The sequence below is a fragment of the Triticum dicoccoides genome, chromosome 4A (assembly GCF_002162155.2).
Source record: "Triticum dicoccoides isolate Atlit2015 ecotype Zavitan chromosome 4A, WEW_v2.0, whole genome shotgun sequence".
Lineage (NCBI taxonomy): Eukaryota > Viridiplantae > Streptophyta > Magnoliopsida > Poales > Poaceae > Triticum > Triticum dicoccoides.
In genome coordinates, this window is record NC_041386.1 from 533,084,290 (window position 1) to 533,093,947 (window position 9,658).

Below are 9,658 nucleotides of genomic sequence, written 5' to 3' on the forward strand. Positions count from 1 at the left end.
GGGGGGGGGCGACAGCGGCAGGATGGAGGAGGGATGGAGGAGGGAGGGGATGGAGGGGATGGAGGAGGGATCTATGGATGGAGGGGATGGAGGAGGGAGCTAGGGAGGGAGTGGGTGACGGCGGCGGGATGGAGGAGGGAGGGGATGTAGGAAGGAGCTAGGGAGGGACACTACAAAAAAATACACTTCCGTGATGATACGTGTTTGTCACAGTAGGTCGCTTTTTTGTCATGCATGTACATCCATGACAAATTTATGACAGAATCAAGATAGTCATACCTGTGCTGTCGTAGAAGTGTTCCATGACATTACCAAAATTATCATCACGGAAGTGTCCACTTCCATGACAATAAATTGCGCGTCACAGAAGTGCTTTCGTTAAGGGTGACCGACACGTTGTATCCACCGTAACGGAACGCTGTTAAGCTATCGGGTCGGGTTTTGGATCCGATAACCCGTTAACAGCCCCGACCAATGGGGATTTTCCACGTGTAAAATCATCATTGGCTAGAGGAAACACGTGTCGGCTCATCGTTGGGACAGATGTCATCCACTCACTGGACAGTAGGCGCCTATGATACGTCGACACGCGGCACGGACCAACAGTGGCCCATTCCTGTGAAAAGGCTGGCTCATTTGACTTGGTCAAAAGCTGGCGGGCCGGCCCATGGAAAGCATGTTAACGGCCTGTTCGCATATAGCCCATTTATAGCCCGCTAACCCAAGGCACGTTACGCCCTATCCGAATTAGGCCCTGTAGCATCATCTGGGCCGTCCAATATGATTCCAGCCCGTTTTCACTTCTGGCCCATGTATAGCACATGACGTCTTTCGGCCCATATGAGGCCCTTTGTAACTCTTGGCCCATTAGCGGCCCGTGCTAAAACTGGCCCGTAATGAACAGTGTATTACTTTACACCCATTAACGGCCCGTGGTGAAACTAGCCCGTAGTGAACAGTGTGTCACTTTATACCCATTAACGGCTCGTTATTCCGTTGGGCTATTTCCAACCCAAGTTAACTTTTGGCCTTCTGAGGGCCCATTTATTCTTGGGCTCATTTGCAGCATTCGGTTACTTACGGCCCGTTACTGTCATTTTCTGTTTGTGGGCCAAATTCATCCCGTCGTTACAGTCGCCCCGTTTGTGGACCGTTAGTCTGTTGGGCCATTTTCATAGCATCACCAAATACGGCCTATTAATGGCCCGTTATGGTCAGCCCATAAAACATACGATTTCCATTAAAGGCCCGTCTACGACCCATTAAAGGCCCGTACAAGACCCATAAATGAGCCGACGGCCCATGGATCCTACGAGACATACAAGGCCCATGGATCCTACGAGACGTAGAAGGCCCATGGATCCTACGAGACGTAGAAGGCCCATGGATCCTACGAGACATAGAAGGCCCATAGATCCGACGGCCCGTGAAGGGCCATGGTCGGGCGAATTGGCCCCCGTTTGAATGATATAGCATATTCAAAGAATTATCCTACTCAATACTATCACCTCTAAAAAGCCTACACTATTACAACAAAGAGATCAAGGCATAGAAAGGTAGAATAATCCTACACTATACAGTAAAGAAATTGTAGCCGATTATACCCACTGGGCATTATGGTTCGGCACAGGTGATAATAAAGCATACATGAACAACAAATTACATACACTGGGCAAATATAGCTCATACATCATGGACGCGCATCAACTTAACTCCATTTGAACTATAATCTCTTCAGAAAATAGGATTGGCCGGATTCAGATAGCACAAATTTCAGTCTGCAAAATCTCCAATTCCTTCATGGTTACCTCAATGTCTTGTTTCATTTTTTGACTCCTGCATCTAATACCTGCATGTCCAGTCTCAACTTGTTGATTATACGTTGACAATCATGTACACGTTGTCTTGCCACCTCTAGTTGATGCTCAAGAACATCAGCACATTCCAATTCCAATCCATAATCATTCGGTAACGGCCATGCCGCACTGCTCGTAGATCTTTGTGCTGATGTCATTTCATCCTGAAATGTTTCTGTAAGTAGACATGACTAGGGCAAAAATATAGTTACAACAGTGAAGCGAACAAGACACTATTTTGTACTACATGGCAAAACAGGACTAACAATAATGTTACACGTCACTTTCAAAAAAAATGTTACACGTCATGAAGCATAAGTAGGTGATATTTTAAAAATTATAAAAAAGATAGTTTGTGCAGCCCGCATACAGAAATCCCTCTTAGCTCACCAGAGGAGCATGATGTTGGGGCCCAGTCGAAAACACATACAAGTTAGAAATTTAGACAGCACGTTGTGTATAAGTAAGCAAGCAGTTGGCCATTCTGTGCCTTAATTAAAGTCTTAGGGAGCATAATGAATAACAGAGGGTTTCATACAAACATACTACAACAGGCAAAACTATGCAATCATTGGCGTAGTATAAACTAGATTGTGAGCCTCATGCAATAATAGTTGGTTAATAGACTTCAAAGCTTCAGGAACACTTCGGTAGAGTAATTAAATGGTAAGGCCTTTAATTATGTAAACTAATAGTGATACAAGTACCGAACATCAGGCATGATTATTTGGGCATCTCATTAACTGAGGACAAATAAAGCAATTGAAAAGAGAAAATTAACTATGCCTGAAACAAACAAGGAATTGAACTGTTGAGTTGCATACAGTGACTTACCTTAGCAGGTTGAAGAGGTCAGCATAGCTCCTACTTCTCTTGCAAGGCTCCTTCCTAACATCTTGTACTTGGAAACCCTCAATCTTATCTTAATTGCACCCCCTCTGCAAGGTGACACAAACTAGTTACTCGTCTCCTTGGAAGATAAATATGCATACTTTCCAATATGTGAACACAAAAGGATGAGATTATAACAAGACAACACCACATAATTATGTCAACTAGTTACTCGTCTCCTTGGAAGATAAATATGCATACTTTCCTAACATACTTGCCTACTGTAGTGTACAGCCAAACCTTTATGTCACCTATGAGTTAGACAAGGCCCCACTACAGCAGCCCTTAGTGTTTAAATCGTTGACAAGCTCTATTAGAGTGTTAGGTCAAGAACAGCAAGTAATCAAAGCAAACAGTCCTAGTATGGCTGGCTGATGCAAACAAGCAATTGAACAGATGTGTGAGCAAATCTTACATATCAAGAAAAGAAGCAAAGGAGGCTTAAAGACCATCACTTGACTAACCAGATTTAAGGGGCATTTAAACATCATGTGCAACGTATGAACTAACATAAACATTGCATATTCCAGATTCTACAATGGAATGCACATATATTAGGTTATGCCATGTATGATGATGCCTAAATGTATAGATAGCAGGCATGAGTGATTCATCATTGCACGCACAATTGAATTGCAGGTTAAGGGCCAGTTCGATTCCGCCTTTTCAGGGCATATTGTCAAAATAAGCCATAAAAGATGTAAAGAAGTCATTTTTGAGTTATGGGCTTGGGCTTAACTAATTTCGCTTTGGAGGGGGGTGTTTCGGGTAGAACCTCACTAAAAATTGAAGGGAAGGGGAATAGTGAAATGACTCTGTTGTCTACCTATATTACACTCAAAATGCAACTGCTGACGCTCGTGTCACACCTGACCCTCAAGTAAAAACAAACAATAAGCATTCATTGCCCTGCCCGCTTGCATCTCCTCTCCCCTTTCCCTCTACCTTGATCCCCTGCCTGCAGCACTAGGGTTCCTCGAGCGAGCCGTCGCCACTGGTCCCATCTGGCCTTGTCCTCGACGATGCTATGTCCAGCTAGGCTACATGGCTGGCGGGTAGGGGAAAATCTCCCTGGCTTCTCCTCCCTCTGGCGCCGCCCCTCATTCTCATGGTCTCCAGCAGTTTCTCCACTGTGGTTCGTCCAACGCACTACTCCGGCGGGCGCTGCACAACTACGGCTGATGCCACACTGCGGCAGAAGGCACCTTATTCCCCCTCCCCTCCTCCCAGGCCATGGCCTTGAGGTGCTGTTGAAGGATGAGCTCATCCAACAAGGTGAGGATCTCCTCTGATTTTTTGCCAAATTTACATTTTGATCCACTAACGATGAATTGTTATGAGCTGCTTCTGCTGCTGCTATATGATGCATTGCTATGAGCTGATCCTGCTGCTGCTATATGATGAATTGCTATGAGCTGTTGCTGCTGTATGATGAGTTGCTATGAGTTGCTGCTGCTATATGATGAATTGCTATGAGCTGCTGCTGCTGCTGCTATATGATGAGTTGCTACAAGCTACTGTTGCTGCTGCTATATGATGAATTTCTATGAGCTGCTCCTGCTGGTGCTATATGATGAATTGCTATGAGCTGCTCCTGCTGCTGCTATATGATGAATTTCTATGAGCTGCTGCTGGTATGTGATGAATTGCGGACTGCTGCTGCTGTATGATGAGTTGCTATGAGCTGCTGCTGCTATATGATGCTTTCAGGTGGTGCTGCTATACGATAATAACCAGCCACTTGGACCATCGAATTTCAATAAATAATTGTTCTTCATTTAAATGTGGGTCATGCGTTCTTCGTTTAAATTAGGCAATGGGATCGCTATGGAAAACATTGACCAAAGTAGATTGTGCCAAGTAGATGGTATCTTTGTATTTGCATTTTGAGCAAATAGTGATGGTCTGTTTTCCTATCATATTAATTACTGCACTAGGTTCAATTTGTGATGTTTGCAAGTCAAATTAATTTCCATATGGGCAGCAAAATGAAAAAATATAATGCAATCTAGACTTTCCACTGATCATACCAAAGATAAGCTAAAACACAATGAAAAGAATTGGTTGGCTTAATACATGGAGCTTATATTCACAGGTGCTTATTTTCTTAGGATAACTCATAATAATTGTCCCTAAGAAACTTGGCTAATAGAACTGGCATACAAATAACATGTCATGATGGTTGCAATGGAGGAGTGACATACCATGGCACACTGTATAGGCTCACCGCTGCCTCTCCTTTTTTTGTGATGTTCCATGAAATTGCCACATACATCTTGTACTTTTTCATTGTGTAACCCTATCTGCAAGTTGACACAGCTAATTTCAGACATCTCTACATGATACTACATTGCATATCCCTTGCGCATATTTAAACCACCAATTAACGATTGTGTGCGTACCATAAACTAGCCATGACTCTGTATGCTGGACTAGCAGGCACTCTAAGGGAGCCTAATGCAGTGCACTGGAATTCCTACATGCCACCTACGATTTTGTGTAATGTACTGCCCTGTTCCTAAATATATGTCTTTGTAGAGATTCCAGTATGGACCACATACAGATGTATATAGATGCATTTTCGAGTGTAGATTCACTCATTTTGCTCCGTATGTAGCCTATAGTGGAATCTCTATAAAGACTTATATTTAGGAACGGAGGTACGAGGTAGTATCATGTATGACATCTACATATCTAATTTAGCAGCCAGTAGTAGAAATCATTGTCTGCACAAAGGGATTACTGGTCGAAAATCCTAGGAAAGCACGCTGGCAGGCACAGAACAATACAAGAGAGAGAGACGCGCTTACAAGATCATATCAATGCCTCAGTCCAGGATCTTGGTTGGCCAAGCTGTTAGATCCAGAAGAAACATCGTCCTTGTAGTTTTTGCCAGCTGCATAACAGGTAACAGTGACTGGTTAGTATATTTGAAGTACATCGGGCAGGTGATGCTGGACGGGTTTAAAGGTGACAAGTACCTAGGCCGTGGCGGGTGCTTGGCATCTCTCCAGACTGTGGGAATCAGGTTAGAAACATCAAGGTGATGACGCTGCGCTGGCTATCGGGGTCCGGTAAGGAGATCTAGAACCGTCGAGTAGGGTATTTGTGGAGCGGCTCCGGTAGGGTGGACTACGCTGTGGGCGAAGCGGATCTATGGCCGTGGACGAGGGCGTAGGTGAAGCTGCTCCGGTGATTGGGTTAAGGATGGTGTCAACGATGCGGATCTGCGGCCGTGGACGGGGCGTCAGAAGCTGCTCCGGTGGTTGGGTTAAGGGTGGTGTTGACGATGCGGATCTGCGGCTGTGGATGGGGCGTCAGAAGCTGCTCCGGTAGGTTGGATGAGGGTGCGAGGAAGCAGATCTGAGGCCGTGGACTTGTGAGTTGGCAAAGCGGCCCCGGTAGGGTTGAGAATGGTATAGGCGAAGCTACTCCAGTAGGGTTGAGGAAGGTGTCGGCAAAGCGGCTCCGGTAGGGTTGAGGAAGGTGTCGGCGAACAAGATCAGAGGCCGTCGACGGGGGCGTCGGTGGGGTGGCTCCGGGGTGTGTGGACGAAGAGTCTCCGGTGGGGAGTATGAAATAGCCACTGCAGATGCGCGACGGTTGACGAGAGTACCGGCGAAGCAGATCCGGCGCCATGGACAAGGCCGGCACTGAATGGGCTGTGGTACAGTGGTGGATGAGTAGTCTACTTGTTTCTAGGGGAGGTGGGAGGGGTAGATGCGGCCGCAGAAGCTGATCCAGCGAGGTGGACGCCGCTGGCAGTGAATGGGCTATGGTATGCCGGTGGATGAGCACTCTAGGGTTTCGAGAGGGGAGGGGAGAAAGGGCGATGAAGTACGGATGGCATGATGTAGGATGCTCTGGTGCTGTGGAGTTAGTCGTTTTTGCGGGAGGGGTAGAGGAAATGGGGGTGCCGTGTAGTGGGGGAACCGGAAGTTACCAAAGCAGACCTGACCTATCATGTAGATGAGGGCGGTATTGTAACTGTTGGTCTTCGTGCACCAAGGACAAAAGGGGGATTTCGCACGCTAAAGACTAAGGTGGCGGAAATTTTAGAAGGAGGCGGGAGATTTTGCCGCTCGCGGGATCGTTTGTATCCAGTTTCAACTAATTTTGGACCGTGCTAGCGGGAAGGTCATGCTAGACTATGTACACGGGGCACCCGTCAGCATTAATAACTGGTGTGAAGTCCACCCCAGTAAAAAGACAATAACTCGGGATGATACGCTGATAACTTGGACGTTCACACGGGCGCGGCCAATCATACGAGTGTAGTGGCGCGTTCACATAAAAAGGGATCAAACGCTCAGCCTATGTATTTCTCGTGTAAATAGATAATTTAGTGCCATTGGTTATTTACTTTAAACATAATGCATTGGCGTGTTAGTGTAGAGGCGCACAAAAAGAAATGGATATTGTAGTCAGCTACTTAAAAGTGTTACCTCATATGATTACATAGCCTCCATTTCATAAATTGCGTACCCATTGAATTCATATATGAATATTACATATATTATTTCAAAATAGAAACTTAAATCATCCAAGACTAATGAATTTGAATGCAAGAGTAACAATGGTACATGTTCAAGATAGCTACATTGGTTGTTTGAAGAAACATCACTGTAACTTTGGCATGCACAACTAAAAAGGCTTATTTAAATAGAAAAAATGTGATATGTGAGTGTCCAATCTTTATAGTGTTGAATCGATATTGTACCTTTGGCCACGATACGAAGTAGATATTGACTTATGTTCAAGCGATGCACGTCCACGATCGCTAGATAATGATACGTGAATGAATTGTGCAATCTCTCTCACACACATACATATCTCATTTCCCTGTGGTCATCGGAATCACACACGCCCACTTTGTATATTTCTCTCCCTCTGTCAGGGTTAAATTCGTCTTTCTACCCCGTCCTACAAGTCTCTCACACAGAAACACACACGCTCTCTATGTCTAACACGCCCACCCCTTTAATTCCGCCCACCCACAGCCACTAATGTCTCTCACACATATGCTATCTACCTATCCCTTAATATAGCTAGATATGTGTCACGCAAACTCCTTCTCCCTAGTAGCAAGATGCCCATGCGTTGCACGGAACATCAAGATGCATTTGTATGAGAAGTTTATCTTGTGGGAGAAATGGATGAACGAGGGAATGCCTTATTTGCAAATGCGGAGAGGGGTGTGGTATCTTTTTGCAAAATTGCATAGTTTCCTTCCTGTCCGTCGGATATAAATCGGATGGCCTATATTGCAGGATGGCAGGAACACCATCATCACCAACTCTATTTTTTATAAGAGTAGAGATATGTGAGTGTCACTGCCCCCCCCCACACACACACCCACACTTCCCAACACCGAAGGAGTAGGGAGACACCTCGATTTTGATACTAATCTATCGACTGGCTTCTCTCTCAAACATACACACACACACTAACCGGCACCGAAGGAGTAGGGTGGCACATCGATCTTGATAATAATCTATCTACTCCTCTTTCAAACACACACACACTCGCTAGTTCTGCCTCTGTGCCTACCGCACACACTCTCAATACGTCTTTCTCTCCCCCCCCAACAATGACAGCAGAAGGGTGACAACTCGATCTGATCATAATCTATCAATTGGTTTCTCTCTCAAACATTGTGTCTCGGTGCCTTGCTCGGTAGCCCCCTCGATATGTAGACTTCTCGCGCGCGCACAGCTGTAGTGACGATGATGCTGAACCCAGTGTGCCTTCTTTTTACCAGCCTCATGTGATAGTTTTCACCCTGTTTTCTGTTAATTAACAAGGCAACCTTTTCTTTCTTACTACTAGTGAATCTGAAATGATTCGGGGCAGACATAAAATATATCACTTCAACCCAATTATTGCAGCAACTATTTTAAAAGAAATTAGCTAGCTGCCCTTGCGTTGCACGGAACATCAAGATGCATTTGTATGAGTAGTTTATCTTGTGAGATAAAAGGTTGAACGAGGGAAGGCCTTATTTGCGAACGTGGAGAGACGTGTGGGTATATTTTTGCAAAATTGCCATAGTTTCTTTCCTATCCGTTAGATATAAATCTGACGGCCTATATTGCAGGATGGCACGCACACCATCATCACCAACTCTTTTTCTACTCCCTCCGTCCGAAAATACTAGTCATCAAAATGGATAAAAAGAGATGTATCTAAAACTAAAATACGTCTAGATACATTTCCTTTTATCCATTTTGATGACAAGTATTCCGGATGGAGGGAGTATTTGTCTTTTTAGAGATTTCAACAAGTGACTATGACCGGACCTTACCAACATACTCAAAAAAAGTAGTCCATAAGTTTGATGTTACCCTCTTTTCTTGGCGGTGCAGTGCCATCTGGATACCTCATAAATAAATCACGGACAAATCTGACCCCTTCCTGAAAAGACATACGGAGCAAAATGAGTGAATCTACACTCTAAAGTATGTCTACATACACATCCGTATGTGGTAGTCCATTTGAAATCTGAAAAAGACTAATATTTAGGAACGAATGGAGTATTTATAAGAGTAGACATGGAGATATATCTCCAGCATGGTCTACAACAAAAATGTGCTGGGCTGGTTAACGCTGGATGCTCGCAACGCGATGACATGAGTTCGAATTCTGTCTTTTAACTTTATATTTTTATATTATATATTACTCTACTTATTTAATATATACTTCTTTCGCTACTGTACTGACAGTGGAACCCACAGAGTACTAAAATACAAGATTAAGGATGGACTTGTTTCTTTTTAACTTTCTGTACGAAGCTGTAGCCACCCTGCAAGTCACGTGTACACTATACATGCAATTAACTTTTTATAGAGGGACAATCATACAGGCAATTAACTCAAATGGATTGGATGTCACCAACATAAAGAGCATCTCCA